This window comes from Lutra lutra, chromosome 13 (assembly GCF_902655055.1).
Source record: "Lutra lutra chromosome 13, mLutLut1.2, whole genome shotgun sequence".
NCBI classification, from domain to species: domain Eukaryota; kingdom Metazoa; phylum Chordata; class Mammalia; order Carnivora; family Mustelidae; genus Lutra; species Lutra lutra.
This window is the reverse complement of record NC_062290.1, coordinates 36,625,827-36,643,315: the sequence shown is the minus strand read 5'-3', so window position 1 is coordinate 36,643,315 and position 17,489 is coordinate 36,625,827.

Below are 17,489 nucleotides of genomic sequence, written 5' to 3'. Positions count from 1 at the left end.
GTTAGTAACCAATTTCAGTTTTTTTTTCTTTTTATATCCCACATAGTAATTGGTGTATTGTAAGTGCTGCATGTTTGTTACAGGAAAGAAGGAAAGGAGGGACAAAGAAAGGGTAAAGAGATGAATGGTTGGTTGGATGGATTAGGATGAAAGGATGAAACTGAAGGAAAGAAGGAAGTTTGTGATATTTGAGTGGGAAAAACAGATAAATGTATTCATTTAACCTGGATCTTTTTAGCTGTGTGACTTTAGCTTTATTTTTCATATCTGTTGAGAAAAAGAAAGAAAGAAAAAGAAATGAGGGATAATAATAATCACTTAATGTGTTTTGAAAATTAAATCAGGTAGTGTGGGAAAAATGGCCACTTTCACAACACCTTAAATATAATAGATGCTCCATAAATGTCAGGTTCTCCTCTTTTGCATAGCTTGGCCTGATTTTACCTTAAAGGCAGGTTTTTCAGTATTTTCAAGTTACAGTTGAACAGATGATTTGAAGGTGGGGAATGACACTGTTCCAACTCTTCGCACATCTCCCTCCTGTGCTTCTTCTTTTGGGAGTTTGCCACTAAGCAGGCGCCTTTTTTAACCTCACTCTGAGTGAGCTCATCTTTAGAGAAAGTTTCCTTCTCATACTCCATTTTATTCCATCAATAGAAACTATTGATTTGTAAGGCCAGGTGGAGCAGCCCTCCAGGCATATGACCATGCTATCTGAAGATTGCATTGCAAAGTAAATAATCACAGAAAGGAGCCTAAGTAATTAGCCAAGTAAAATACATGGTTATAGTGGCTTATCTTTAAGTTGTATGTGAATTTGAAAATTAACATATTTTAGCATTCCTCATCTGAAAAAAGCTAATTAAGATTTGAAAGCGAAGATTTGAAAGGGAAGTCAAATTAAATGTGTCTATTAAAGGAGAAAAGTGTACTCTCATTTGATTAGGGAAAAGGAGCGTGGGATGCCCAGCACAGAAGAGGCAAGCCAGTGTCCCTTGACATAAGGGGATAAAAAAGATTGTAATATCACTGACATTATGGAGGAAGAAATCACATTATGACTAAAAACAGGAGAAGTTGAATTAGAATGTACCAGCTGAGAAAGGGTCATAGTGGGAGATGAATGAGTACTGGTTGAGGGGAATAGTACAGAACAATAATTACCAAATTATAACTAAGCCATGTTTTCCTAAAACAGAACTCTTTTCTTCAAAATTAAAGATATTCTTCTCTTCACTTACAAGTAAAAATGACTTCATTCTATGCTTGTAGAGAATAATATACCAGGTACAAAGTATTCAGTGGCTTCTGCATTTTTTTGCTTTTTTATGTGGGTGTCAAATCTGCTGTGAGACTGTAACAACTTTTATTATGCTTAAGGTACATTTATCATAGCATGGGGTGATATATGATTTCTATTGACTTAGTTTTAATATTTATGAAAACTAAGCATTACATATGCTTACCCTTTCATAAACTTGAAATAGCAAAGTGATTAGACTTGACTTCATATAATTTTCTAATAAATAGTTTAGATAGAACATTTTTCAGAGTCTAGTATGTATGAAGAACCACAGGTACCAAAATATTGGGTAGGAAATTTAGGATTAAACTGAGAGACACAATAAAATAAAAATAAGGCAAGGATGTATATTTGCGAGGGTTTCATGGAGTTTTTTTTATTGTTGGTTTATGAAATAACTATTTATTGAAACCATAATTTGACTTATTCAGAAGATTTCTACAAGGTTTCACCAGGTTTATTGTACCAAGCCAAGTTAATTTTTATACTGGATTTAGTCATAGTTTCTTTAATGTCATTGCAACACCCTACAAATGTTCAAGAATTTCCCCACTACCACTCCTGCAGCATAGCCTGCCCTTTTTGCTTCTTTTTCTTCTCTCACCCTCATTCTTGGGGGCTCAGCTCAGGCCTCAAACTATAATCTTCTCGATTCTCATTAGTCTTTTAATTCAGCAGATATTTATTTGGAACCTATTATTCCAGATACCTGGCATCAACAAATGGACTCCACAGATAAGATCAAAGTCTTCATAGAACATACATCTTGATGAAAAAGTGAATAAATTCATATAAAAGAATTATATTAAGTGCTATAATCAGATTGGGATAAGTGCCAAATGAATGTACTGGATTCTGAGATAGATCATTCTACCACAAGATCAACCTTGATTAACTGGTTTACTCAGAAGTCCTTGTCAGGTGTAAGTTGTATGCTAGTGTAGATAAATACTGGAGATTTGGCCTACAAGCCTTTGTACTTTTCTATGAGGAACCTGGCAGCAGGGTACTTACAAGCACGACTGTTGTAAACACTTTCTAAAAAAATATTGTAAAGAAAACCTACCCTACTTGATATATACTGTTCTCCCCAGTTAAGGGTATTTGGGGATCCACATCTATCTCAGCAGAAAATTACTCTTTGAAAACTCTTAAGTGTCACTTATAAAGTATATAGTAACTTGACTTTCCCTTCAAAAAATTTCTCTTATAATTCTATTCACACTGACCCAAAAGCTTCAGCAGGATTGCATCATTGGATATAAAAAAGGGAACCTGGCTTAAAGTGGAAAAAGAAGCAGATGGCAAAGTGTGTTCTACACACACATATAGGTTTTTTTGCCAGGGAAGCTGCTGCTTCTTTTAATCCAGTTCAGTATGTTCTAAGGCAGCTACTATTTCTGAAAGCACTGAACATGCAGGGCCAAAGTTTCTAAGTATGGACCCACAAGAGGCAGGAAGGAAGTGGTGCATGTTAAACATCCTGGAAAAATGAGGAGGCTCCCATCAATGGTTTGCAAAGTTCCCTTCCAGCTCTAATACCCTGTGCCTGTCTGTCTTCTGCGGAGGCCACATGGTGCTGGTGTACCAGAAGCTATGACAACTCCCATATGACATCACTGTCTCTAACTAAGCTAGTGTTAGAACTCCTTTCTCATGACTCAAATGGCATCCATTCCTAGTATAACTCAAGGCATACTTGTCCTAGGGAAGCATCCTACAACCACCTTTTTGCTTTTTCCACGTACTGACTTGGCTTTTAAAAATTAGATATATTTTGCAGGCTTACTATTTAAGTTAATATTAGTCATTGGCATTTTAGTGAAACTCCTGAAATAGGATTGTTGGGGGAAGGGTTAGGAACCTATTTGTTCCCTGGGTACCAAGAAGCTATTGAAGCAAAAATGGTTAAATATAAAAATAAGAAGTTATGGGTAACTCCTTTACTTGCCTTTATGAAAGCTAATGGTCCTAGATTCTACCTTTCTAGAGATCCCCCCCCCCCCCCCCCGGCCACCAGTTTCCAGAGTCGTTGTGAGTCCTGATGAAATTAGGAGCATGAAAAAATAAAACCAATCATTGTTGAAGTTGGAATTCAGGATACGAAATGAAACTGGAAGCCAAAATATAACAGTGGATATAAAGATAAGAGGACAGCCAGAATAAGTTGAAATGGCAGGGGTCAGACAGAAGCACGGGCCAAAGATGATAGAAGAAGCCAGAAACCAGAGTTTTTGCGAAAGCCAAAGGCCGCCATCAGACCATGGGTGTAAACGAAATATGGAATCTGTAAGCAGACCCGGGATCCTGAAGAGTAGACAATTTTGAGGATTGTTTTTTTTTTTTTTAAAGATTTTTTTTTTTTTTATTTAGTTATTTGACAGACAGAGATCACAAGTAGGCAGAGAGGCAGACAGAGAGAGAGAGGAAGGGAAGCAGGCTCTCCGCTGAGCAGAGAGCCCGATGCGGGGCTCGATCCCAGGACCCTGAGACCATGACCTGAGCCGAAGGCAGAGGCTTAACCCACTGAGCCACCCAGGCGCCCCGAGGATTGTTGACCAGAAGGTGAAACAGATTGTAATAATTTAGGACCCAACAGCAGCAAGTCAGGACAAGGAGCACAAAGGAGATGGGGGCTGAGGTTAAGGAAAGCAGTACAACAACGCAGAAGGTCAAGTAAGTAGTAGACACTAGCTGTTAGAGAACATGGTAATGAAAATGTAGCAAAATCTGTCTCACTTAGGAAGCCTTTTATATCTTTTCTACTTGCAGCAAGAAATAGATTCAAGAGTAGAGCTACTATACAACCTGGAAGCAGTTAATGCTTGTGTTAGGAAACTAGGAAGCTCACTTGGTGGTAATGGGAGCCATCAAAGATGAGGATTAATTGGCCATCCTGCTGGGAGGACCCAGAAATAAATAGGTTAAAGTAGGTACTGGGAATGAGCTCATATTTCTGTGCTAGACTTTTTACTTGTCTCAGTCCATTTAACCATCTTGTAACAATTTTGAGAAATTGATAGTAATATTTGGTAAATGAAACAAACATGTCCGAGTGAAGCCAACTGAACAAGAACTGAGGTCCAAATACACAAATTGACAGTGTAAGAAGAAAACCCAGTTTTCTGGTTTTATTCTATTTTCCTTACACTGGTGTGCCATATCAAAAATGAAATTTCAATGTTTTCATACTTATGGAGTCAAACAAGATTTTGGCAGGGGTGTGTAAATGTGGGAGTCACAATAGTGGATTTTTTTTTTTTTTCAATGTAGGCAGTGTTGAATCAAAAGTCCAGAGATGCTAATTTGAAAATATAAGGAGGATATTTTTTTGGCTACATTTTATGGAAATTTATCTATTCTGAAGAGTTTTACTTCTTCAAATTAATGAAATAAAATTAATAATAGTAAATATTCAATAATCACTGCATATGTAGTAATTGCCAGGTATGCTGAAGTCTTTGCGCACATAATCATTTATATGATTTTGTAACAACCTTGGACGGGGGATGCCTGGGTGGCACAGTTGGTTTAGATCTGCCTTCGGCTGAGGTCATGATTGGCTCAGGTTCTGGGATCGAGTCCCACATCAGGCTCCTTGTATTGCAGGGAGCCTGCTTCTCCCTCTCCCTCTGCTGCCCCCCTTGCTTGTGCTCTCTTTGACAAGAAATTTAAAAAAAAAAAAGAACCTTATAAGGTAATTACTATTATTATCCTCATTTTATAGATGAGGAAACTGAGATACAGAGAGTTACACACAGGTCCACATACTTATCATAAGTTTGGTGCAAGGATTCATACACGGGTGTCACTCTTTCTTTACTGTCTCCAGACATTGTAATTTCATGCTCACAGAATAATATGACGTATGTTAGAGGTGGCAATTTTCATACTATAGGTGAGCTGCTATGACATTATTCTTCCTAAAGATTAAAAACTCTTTGTTATTCAACATAGTAGAAGATGTTTGAGTAACAAAACATTCATGTAGTAAAACAAAATACTTGTGGCATTTAAAATAGAATAACCAAATTTCATATATATTTGATCTGCTTATTACCTATAAAATACTCTCTTCTGGATGCCTGTAGCTGGTTTTTCACTGAGTGTGGAAAACAGATTTTTCTTTGACAGGTGTAGTGGTGTTTTGAGACCAGCACAGTTTTTGTGGAATTTCCATTTTTAAATAAGGTGGGCGTTTGGTTAAATTATCTTGCTTTCATGATAGAAATATTATCCAGAAGAACAGCTTATACTTGTTCATCTTCATTAATTGAGTGGGGAATATTAATTGTTCTCTGAATAGAATCATCCATTGTATCTTTTCAGATAAAGAGTGTCTATTTGACTGGATGCATTTTTCTCTGAAATAAACCATTGCTCAGTTGCAAATGAATAATCTTTATATTTAGATATACCTTGTTTTCTGAGAAACATGGAAGCATCCTGAGACAACTCCTGATACACTTTCACGTTTCTCATTCTGATTTTTAGTCTGTACTTAGAGAAATCAATTTAGGACATTTTGAAACAGCATTTTGTAAAGGTGAAAGAGTTTATGATATTGTTTTTAGTTTAAAATGTCCATTTTTCCAAATCCTGAAACAATTTTCAATGTTGAATCTGCAATTTAACAGTTCTTCAAGTTTTTAGTGAAGTTTAAGAAACTTGTTGAAGATGAAAGGTTAAAAATCCAAAGATATAGTTATGTTTTAATTGTTAACCTAAAAACTGGGGAAACAATTGCATAAAACAGAATATGACACAAAAATTATCAGTAATGAATGTGCTTTTAGTATATTTATCTAAAATCACTAATGAAGCCATCTAGAAAAGCTATTTATGATGACTTATAATGTGCACAGGCAAATAATTTGGTCATTTGGTAAAGCCAGCTGCTAGAATATTTTTGTATAACATATCAAATTAAATAAGGCATTATTTGTAGCTTAATATATTTCATATTTTATAAATTATCAATATTACTACTAAAATACTATTTTGTTGAATTTAGGGAATAAAAGGGACCATTGATAGATTTATATTGTTTAAACTTAACCCTTTCCCCAATATTGACTTGTAATACAACATGTTACAGAAAATTGTCAATAGAAACCTGAGATACCATACAGTGTGGTTCTTAACACAGAATAAATGGAACTAGGTCGTTTTTTGAAATAAGTTGATGAAATGAATATTTCTTGTACAACAGCACAGACTAGTGGTCATACATTTAAAGCAAATGTTTGCCTTACTCTGAGGCATGTTATCTGAAGTAGTTGTGTACATATTATGACATGGTATTAAGTGAATGATATATTTAAATAGTAATTATTATAATACAATATAATTTTATGGAGCTTAAGAGTACATTATCCAAATCTACTTTATTCATTCTATTTTGCATTCACTACAAATTGCCTAGAAATTGTTTTGAAAATGATAGGTGAAAAAAAGACACACATAACTGCTATATCAGAGAGTGAATTTAAAGAATATGTAATTATTATTATTTTTTTAAGAATATGTAATTATTAACATGGATATTTCTCTGTGTGTATTTTTTAATCTTACAATATAGCTCATCATCTATAAGCAAGACTAGTTTCTTCATTGAGAATCGTGACAGACTGATAATACTGGAGTATTATTTTAGATGTCAGTATTATTTTAGATGTCAGCTCACTTGCCCCAAGACTCTCAGTTTATGGGAATTCACTTTAAATGATATTCTTCTAATAGTTATGCATCATTTCCACCACTTAAAGTGTTTTTTTAATTATTAAAATGTTTTCCCAAATTACACCTTTTTATTAAAAAATTCTTAACAAATTTGTTGGTGGGAAAATAAAGCAGTGCTACTTTGGGCTAATGGAAAATTATGGGTATTTTCTGAACTGTCTCCTAATAATGCAAATAGAAGAAAAAAGATGAGCAAATTAGCTCAGAGATCTCATTTTGATCTTTAAATCTTGAATACATTTTTTTTTCCCCCAAACTATGTAATCAGACCTTCGTGTATTGACTATATTCACCATCTGGAATGAAAGGAGGGAGAGAGAGAAGGAAAGAGAGAGGTCTTCTCACTGTGATATGCAGGAGAATTTGAGGAACATAATTATTAATAAAATGACTCATAGTCTGGTAACAAAAGGTAGAATTCTGAATGGCCCCAAATAATCAGTGCAGTGGGTAATAAGCCCATGATTACTTTAGATTGTGTCTCTTCCTATGAAGGCACAAAATCTGTCTTATAACTTTGGAAAGATTTACACTTGTCTCTGATTCACAGTAATTATTTGGATTCCAAACCCAGCTCTATTACCTACTAACTCTGCAAATATGAAAAAATTTGCCACTCTTCCTGAGCTTCGATTTCCTAATCTATATATTAAGTATAATACTAAAGACTTAACAAGGTGATGGCCATATGATGTTTGTGAACACTGAGAAATGCAAAATGGGAACAAACCATTTAATTACTCCAATAGCAAGATTCCCAATCTGTATTTGTGAATATATTGTTTATTTATTCATAACATGGTGATTTTAATGTTGCTCTTTAGTCTCTTTTTATGTGAAAAGATCAGAAGTATCAATCAAATCTAATTCCATTCTTATATTTCAAAACATTTTCCCCTGGGATAGAAAGTCAACAAAATGAATTAGATCAAAGACTTCATACTTTTTCTTTTCTTTTAATTATGAAGGAAAGGTTAGTAGGAAAATTTATATCTTCTAATGTTGGAGGATAATCTATCATGTCTTCTATTATTCAATCACAAATAATTATTTTAAGGAAAAGTGTTCACACACTGTTCTCTTATTCCTGTCAAATTACACTCAAAGCAAAATTATGGGGAGAATATCTAGTCTATAGTGGCACAATTGTGATTCATTATTAAATATCTTCAACAGTAGATGGCAGGATGTGGAACAACACTGGTGGTGTTCTACCTACCATGACTTTTCTGAGACTGACCAGAGAAGATGGGGGGTTAAATATTTGTTGCAAATTCTAGATTTCTGTCCCTGTATTACAAAGCATAAGAAATCACCAGTAATCAAAATTGGAGAGTTAATTTAAATCACAAATGTCACAGTTGATAATCCAAATATTTGTTTTGAAACTGCAATTCATTATGCACACTCATATATTTGGATATTTACCCTATAAAAGATAAATCAATTGTTGGAATCTTGCAGATGTGGGTGGGCAGATCCTACATTACTTATTTAGACTATTTCCTCAGAAACATTACATTTTGTCTCTTTGTCATGTTGATCTTCAAGTGAGAACCATTCCCTTACATTTTTTTGCATCATAAGCCACTTTGTATCACAGGTCAAAGTTATGAAATATTTCAGAAACAAAATGTACACATGCACTTCATTTAAATTTCACAGATATTTTTAGAAGGCTCATTAGAACCCCAAGGTTAAACCCTGCATCCCATAGAACTTCATTAAGGGGAGTTAAAATCCCTATCCTGGTTGGTGATTGCCAACCTGTTTTCGACAATTTTTCACATGAATAAATGAGCACTTTGAAAGAGAAGATTCTATGTAGATTATCAGAATTGCCTTCTTTCCGAGACATAATCCTGATCTCTAAGTAAAGCAACAGAAAGTGCTTCCTTCCAATCTTTAGTGGTTTGAATCATTTTGGTTGTGTGAATAGTATACACTAGTTTTACATAAAAATTGCAGGTTATTATGTAGAACTAATCTGATATACAACCCTAACATAAAGTCAGTAGCACAATTCTTATTCTCTGAACCACAACCAGAAAATATTTTATTCTGTATAGCCTTGTGTGTTTAGAAGTTTGTGATCTCTTACAGATGATCTGCTCCTCCTGCCGTATTTTGGATAGAATAGAAACTAACTGAAACCCAGGCATAGCTCCTAAATGTCCACATTTGGTATGTACCCAAACTGAGATTCAAATTCAGGTATTCTCAGTTCATATTCAGTGTTAATTCTTTCTGAAGTCTTAAGCTTTTCACCTCTTTATATGTATGGGAAATTTTAAAAAAAAAAGGTTTTTTACAGGAATGCATTCATATTAGGTGAACAGTGAACTCTTGGCACTTTTATGCTTTCTGTCTGCAATAAAATGCTGTCATGATTTTAAAAGTGCTGGGAAGTAACTGTCATTTAGATTTATTTGAATCCTTTGGGACTGGTGCCTTCAGGAAGCCCTCAATCTTTCTGTTCTCAAATTCTTCCGCCATGGGGTTGTACCTCACTTGATCAAAATTCTCTGTATTTCACCTTCCACAAACAGCACCAACTCTGTCAATTTCTTCATCAATACTAATGTATTAATAGTTCTGCCAGGAAACCCTCCTGTCATATTTCCTAAGGGTAACTGCATCTTAATAAGGATGCCGGCATAAGGCAGCAGGTGAAAGTGCTGAGGGCGGAATTCTACCCCAAAGCAAGAACAGCTGCATTCTGGATTTGCATGAAATGGTCTAGATGAACAGACTCTTCCTCTATAGCTCTACTGGGCAACTTTTAACTAAACTGGAACCCTGTGGTGTTTTAATATATTGCATTTAATAGATTAATCTATTTGCAGGATTAATCTCTGAGTATTTCCTCTCTCCATCCTCTTTACGCTGACTCCTCAGAATACATAATAGTAAGGCAGAAATGGAATAAACTTTAAAGTATGCACAGAGAAATGACCCCAGTGGCAACTGAACGGGTAATAAGGGGGTTAAGTTTGCTCTTATCTTTTATATGTCTACAGGGGCTTATTTGCTGGTGTTTAAATCTCTGGGAAAAAGCAGTTGGAAGTTTAAGTATTTTGCTACCTCGGCTGCTGTGCTCCCACAGGGGCAGTGCCCTATTTCTTACCATTATTCATTGTCGTTCTGCTTCTAGATAGCAATACTTCTGAGGATAATTGTGTAGTACTGCGGATGCTGCTTTCCTTGAGCTAGGATGACATTCCAGAAATACTGTCACTGAAGCTGTGCTTCGAAGAAGGATGTTATTTTGCCACGAGTGGATGAGATCATACATTCTATTTAGGATTCACAGGGAAGGAAACTGCTAATGGTTTACAGTCTGGATCTAAACTTTATATTTTATTTAAGTTACATTAGCTTTAAGAAACACTTTTTCCTTAGATGATATCTATTTTTTTAAAATGCTTAATCATTTCATGCATTCGATCATGCAAATCAAGTATAATGTTTTACAAAATTAAATCAATTAGTGATATTTTTTTTATCAGTGATACCCAGATTGTTAAGATTTGTTTAAAGCTATGCTCCTTCTTCATATTAAATCTTCTAGAGAATCCTGTAAAGCCTCAAATGTAACAAGAAAATTGGGAATGATTTTGTTCCTACTCCAGCCCCTCAGTTTTAGACATCATTAAATAATATGCTTGAAATAATTAAATATAACAAATATAAAATAATTAAATATAACAAAATATAATGTGCTTATTTTCACAGGCCTGTTTTATTTTAAGTTCCTAAAAAAGCAGGGTATGGACCTATTAGAAAATTATTTTTATAGATAAGATCTAGAAATATAATTGTGTATATATATACAATCATATATATAATATTATTTATTTATTTATTTATTTGCCACAGAGAGAGAGAGAGAGAGATCACACATAGGCAGGCAGAGAGAAGGGGGGAAACAGACTCCTCACTGAGCAGAGACCCCGATGTGGGGCTTGATCTCAGGACCCTGAGGTCATGACCCGAGCCATAGGCAGAGGCTTAACCCACTGAGCCACCCAGGCACCCCTAGAAATATATATATATATATATATATATATATATATATATATATATTTTAAGATTTTATTTAGTTACTTGACAGACAGAGATCACAAGTAGGCAGAGAGGCAGGCAGAGAGAGAGAGGAAGGGAAGCAGGCTCTTCGCTGAGCAGAGAGCCCGATGTGGGGCTCGATCCCAGGACCCTGAGACCATGACCTGAGCCGAAGGCAGAGGCTTAACCCACTGAGCCACCCAGGCACCCCTAGAAATATATTTTTTAATCATTCTTTGCCCCCCTAAAGACTGACTGCAAGTGAATGAGTTACACTATTTATTTTTCTTAAGTAAGAATGTGCCCATTGTGGGGTTTGAACTCATGACCCTAAGATCAAGAGTCACATGCTTTGCAGACTGAGCCAGCTGGGCACCCCTAGAAATCTGTTTCTTATAAGCCTGACTTTCCTAGGGAGCATGGAAAGATGGCAGAGTAGGAGGACTCTGAGTTCTTTGCGTTCCATGTTTATAACTAGATTTCATCTACATCCAAGCCAATAAACAAGAGAGCACTCTGAAGACTGGCAGAACAAACTCCACAACTGCATATAGAGAAGAAGGTGCATCTGAAAGTTTAGGAAGGTCAGAAAGGCAGAGAGGCTGCTCACAGGAGGGAGGGAGCTGTGTCCAAGGAGAGGACAGAGAAAGAGGCCATGGATCCAGGAATTTCAGTTAGGGAGGACTAATTCTCAAAACACTTGGCTTTAAAAACCAGAGGGGATGAATTCCCTGAGTTTTTAAAACTAGTGGGACTTACAGCCTGGAGCTTTAAAAGTCTGTTGACTCAGCACTGGGCAAGTCCTGAGGGCAAGTGATAGGTGGGTCACAGTTCTTAAAGAAGTAACAACCTGTGCAGAGGCACTGTAAAAAACAACACTGGGGGCAAACAGGGGACAGATCTGTTCATACTGATTTTGAAGCATGTTGGGGGACTTTGAAAACAAGGGAGCTGGCAGGTGCCATTTTCCTCCCTTCACCTCCCAGCATAAACAGAGCCACCCATGAGAGTCATCACTACACAGACACTGCTACTTAACCTGGTAGTAGTGTACCATGCCCGCAGGTTCTCCTGAGGACTCCCCAGTCCAAGCCTAATAGTCTTGGACCTGGGCTCAGGGCTAATTTTCTTAGTGCACACATCATGCCCAGCCACTGTGCTGTGCACAGCCACTACCTCATATGGCGCCTAACAGTTGGGTGTCCAATTGCCATGGTGCACCCAGCCATGCACCCCCAGCAAGCATAGCATACTGGGCCCAGCCACCCCAAGCCTTGAGCCCTCAGCCCTCAGCCACTGTAGCACTTCATGGGATCTAGCATAAGATTGCTGGCTGAGTGCAAACTCTGTTAACACCATCACACCACTCCCAAGTTACTTTGTGGGCATGCCTCCTCAGAGCTGGCCTGCCTGGGTCCTGCTAAGTGCCCACAAAGAGCAAGCATAGCCCACAACAGGCAGAGTCAGGGTGAAAGACTGAAAGGAAAAGTGACTGACATGACAACAGGCAGTAAGCAACACATGTAGGATACACTCCTGAAATGCCAGATTCTGGTTAAAAGAGAACACTGGATTGCAGGGCACTCCAGGACCTCCTCTTCAGGAAGTCACTTCTTTCAAGAATGGAATACATAGCTGAATTTCTTAATAGAGAAAGAGACACAGAGAGACAGACGAAATGAAGAGACAGAGGAATTTATCCCTATGAAAGGACAGGCCAAGTCCACAACCAGAGTTCTAAACAAAACCTGGTAGAGAAATTAAGGCAATGATCATAAAGATACTCACTGGACTTGAAAAAAAGAGTGGAAGACATGAGTGAGATCCTTAACATACAGATAAGGAATAACATTGCAGAGATAAAGGTCTCAAGAAATGAAATGTGAAATACACTTGATGAAAGGAACAGCAGGCTTGAAGAAACAGAGGAATGAATTAGTGAACTCAAAGACAGGAAAATGGATAGTAATCGAGCTGACAAAAGAGAAGATAAAAGAATTATGCAAAATGAGAATAGACTTAGGGAACTCAAACATAATAAAATAAATATCAAACATAATAACCCTTGTATTATAGGAGTCCCAGAAGAAGATGAGAGAGAAAAGGGATGGGAAATTTATTAAAAACTAGTAATAGATATGAAAAAAAAAAATAAAGAAAAAATAATCCAAATATATCACCAAAGAAAAGTAGCAAAACATGAAAGATAATAAAGAATAGAGAAAATCCTCAGAAACAACTATAAAACAAATAATAAAATGGCAATAAATGCATATCTATTAGTAACTACCTTGAATGTAAATGGACTAAATGCTCCAATCAAAAGACATAGGGTAACAGAATGGATAAGAAAATAAGAATCATCTGTATGCTATGTGTAAGAGATTCATTTTAGACCTAAAGACACATACAAATTGAAAGTATGGGGATGGAGAAACATCTATCATGCCAAAAAAAGCCAGGGTAGCAATACATATATTGGACAAAATAAACTTTAAAACAAAGACTATATTAAGAGACAAAGGAGGACATTATTTAATAATAAAGGGGACAATCCAACAAGAAGATATAGCAATTGCAAATGTTTATGGACCCAAACTAGGAGCACCGGAATACATAAAACAGTTACTAACAAACATACAGTAACTAATTGATAATAATACAATGATAGTAGGGAAATTTAACATCCCACTTACATCAATGGACAGATCATCTAAACAGGGCATTAAAAAGGAAACAATGATTTTGATTGGCATATTAGAACAGATGGATTCAACATACATATTCAGAACATTCCATCCTTTAACAGCAGAATACACTTTTTTCAAGTGCACATGGAACATTCTCCAGAATAAATCACATATTAGCCAATAAAACAAACAAATTCAAGAAGATTGAATTTGTCATAACATGCATCTTTTCTGACCACAACTATAAAACTAGAAGTTAACTACAAGAAAAAAATCTGGAAAGACCATAAGTATCCAGAAGTTAAATAACATGCTACTAAAAAATGAATGGGTCAACCAAGAAATAAAACAAGAAATTAAAAAGGTACATGGAAACAAATGAAAATGAAAACATAATGGTCCAAAATCTTTTGGATGAAGCAAAAGTGGTTCTAAGAGGGAACTGTATAGCAGTACAGGCCTACTTCAAGAAGAAGAAATCATAACCTAACCTTACAACTAAAGGAACCAGAAAAAGAAAAACAAACAGAACCTAAAACCAGCAGAAGGAAGAAAATAATTAGATTAGATTAGATTAGATTACAGTGGAAATAAATAATATAGAAGATTAGAGCAGAAATAAATAATATAGAAACCACACACACACACACACAAAATCAACAACAATAGAACACATTAATGAAACCAGGAGCTGGTGCTTTGAAAAAAAAGATCAACAAAATTGATAAATCTCTCACCAGAGATATCAAAAAAAGGAAAAAAAAACTCATATAAATAAAATCACAAATGAGAATTGGAAAAATAACAATCAACACCACAGAAATATAAACAGTGATAAGAGGATACTGTGAAAAATTGTATGCCAACAAATTGGACAACCAAGAAGAAATGGATTAATTCCTAGAAATATATGAACTACCAAAACTGAAACAGGAAGAAATAGGAAATAGGAAATTTGAACAGATCCACAACCAGTAAAAAAATGGAATCAGTCATCAAGAAAACTCCCAAAACAAGAGTCCAGGACCAGATGTTTCCCCATAGGAATTCTACCAAACATGTAAAGAAGAGTTAATACCTACCCTTCTCAAACTATTCCAAAAAGTAGAAAAGGAAGGGAAACTTAATGCATTCTATGAGGCCAACATTATCCTGATATCAAAACTGGATAAAGATACCACTAAAGAAGAGAAATACAGGCCAAGATCCCTGATGAAAATAGATGCAAGAATCCTTAATATTGGCAAAATGAATTCAACAATACATTAAAAAAAATAATCATTCACCATGATCAAGTGGGATTTATTCCTGGGTTGTAAGAGTGTTTTTATATCCACAAAGCAATGAACATGATACATCACTTCATAAGAGAAAGGATAAGAATCTATGGCCATTTCAATAGATGCAGAAAAAGCATTTGACAAAGTACAATACCCATTCATGATAAATCCCTTAACAAAGTAGAGTTAGAGGGAACACATCTCAACATAATAAAGGCCATATATAAAAAACCCACAGCTAACATCATCTTCAATGGAGAAAAACTAAGAACTATTCTCCTAAAGTCAAGAACAAGACAAGGATGTCCATTCTCACCATTTTTATTCAACATAGAATAGCCTGAATAGCTAATACTGGATAGCCACAGTGATCAGACAACAAAAAGAAATAAAAGATATCCATTTCAGTAAAAAAGCAGTAAAACTTTCACTAGTTTGCAAATGACATGGTACTACATATAGAGAACCCAAAAGACTTTATGTAAATGCTGCTAAAACTGAAGAATAAATTCAGTAAATTTGCAGGACACAAAATCAATGTACAGAAATCTTTGCATTTCTCTACACCAATAATGAAATAGTGGAAAAAGAAAATTAAGAAAGCAATCCCAGGGGAGGAGTCAAGATGGCAGAGAAGTAGCAGGCTGAGACTACTTCAGGTAGCAGGAGATCAGCTAGATAGCTTATCTAAAGATTGCAAACACAAATCCAACAGGAGACCGAAGAGAAGAAGAACAGCAATTCTAGAAACAGAAAATCAACCACTTTCTGAAAGGTAGGACTGGCGGAGAAGTGAATCCAAAGCGACAGGAAGATAGACCTCGGGGGAGGGACCGGCTCCTGGCAAGCAGCAGAGCAAAGGAGCACAAAATCAGGACTTTTAAAAATCTGTTCTGCTGAGGGACATCGCTCCAGAGGCTAAACCTGGGTGAAGCCCACGTGGGGTAGGCGTGGCCTCAGGTCCCGCAGGGTCACAGAAGGATCGTGGGTGTCTGAGTGTCGCAGAGCTTGCAGGTATTAGAATGGGGAAGCCGGCTACAGAGACAGAGCCGAGGAGTGAGCTCACAGCTTGGGGTTACCTTGAACTGGTTGCAGTCTCGGTGAGTTCAGAGCACGGCCGGAGGCCAGGTAGACGGGAGTAAATGGGCGCTGTTCTCTGAGGGCATACTGAGGAGTGGGGCCCCAAGCTCTCGGCTCCTCTGGGCCGGAGACTGGGAGGCCGCCATCTTCATTCCTATCCTCCGGAACTCTACGGAAAGCGCTCAGGGAACAAAAGCTCCCGAAAGCAAACCCGAACGGATTACTCAGCCCAGCCCCTGGTAAGGGCGGTGCAATTCCGCCTGGGGCAAAGACACTTGAGAATCACACAACAGGCTCTTCCCCAGAAGATCAACAAGAAATCCAGCCAGGATCAAGTTCACCTACCCAAGGAGTGCAGTTTCAATACCAAGGAGAGCAGCAGAATTCCAGAGGAGGAGAAAGCAATGCACAGAACTCATGGCTTTCTCCCCATGATTCTTTAGTCTTGCAGATAATTTAATTTTTTTTTCTTTTTCAATTTTTTTTCTCTCTTCTTCTGCTAATTTTTTTTTAACTTTTACCCTTTTCTTTTTTTAACTTTTTTTTTTTAAAGATTTTATTTATTTCATTTGACAGATAGAGATCACAAGTAGGCAGAGAGGCAGGCAGAGAGAGGGAGAAGAGGAAGCAGGCTCCCCGCCGAGCAGAGAGCCCGATGCGGAGGACTCCAGGATCATGACCTGAGCCAAAGGCAGAGGCTTTAACCCACTGAGCCACCGAGGCGCCCCTTTTTTAACGTTTTTTAACTAGTTTATCTAATACATATATATTTTTTCTTCTTTTTTATATTTTTTCTTTATTCGTTTTCATTTTTTAATTGTTTCTTTCTTTCTTTTCTTTTTTCTTTCTGAACCACTTTTTATCCACTTTCTCCCACCTCACAACTTGGGATCTCTTCTGATTTGGTTAAAGCATATTTTCCTGGGGTTGTTGCCACCCTTTTAGTATTTTACTTGCTCCTTCATATACTCTTATCTGGACAAAATGACAAGGCGGATAAATTCACCACAAAAAAAAGAACAAGAGGCAGTACCAAAGGCTAGTGACCTAATCAATACAGACATTGGTAATATGTCAGATCTAGAGTTCAGAATGACGATTCTCAGGTTCCAGCCGGGCTTGAAAAAGGCATGGAAGATATTAAAGAAACCCTCTCGGGAGATATATCTTATATATATAAAGCCCTTTCTGGAGAAATAAAAGAACTAAAATCTAACCAAGTTGAAATCAAAAAAGCTATTAATGAGGTGCAATCAAAAATGGAGGCTCTCACTGCTAGGATAAATGAGGCAGAAAAAAGAATTAGTGATATGGAAGACCAAATGACAA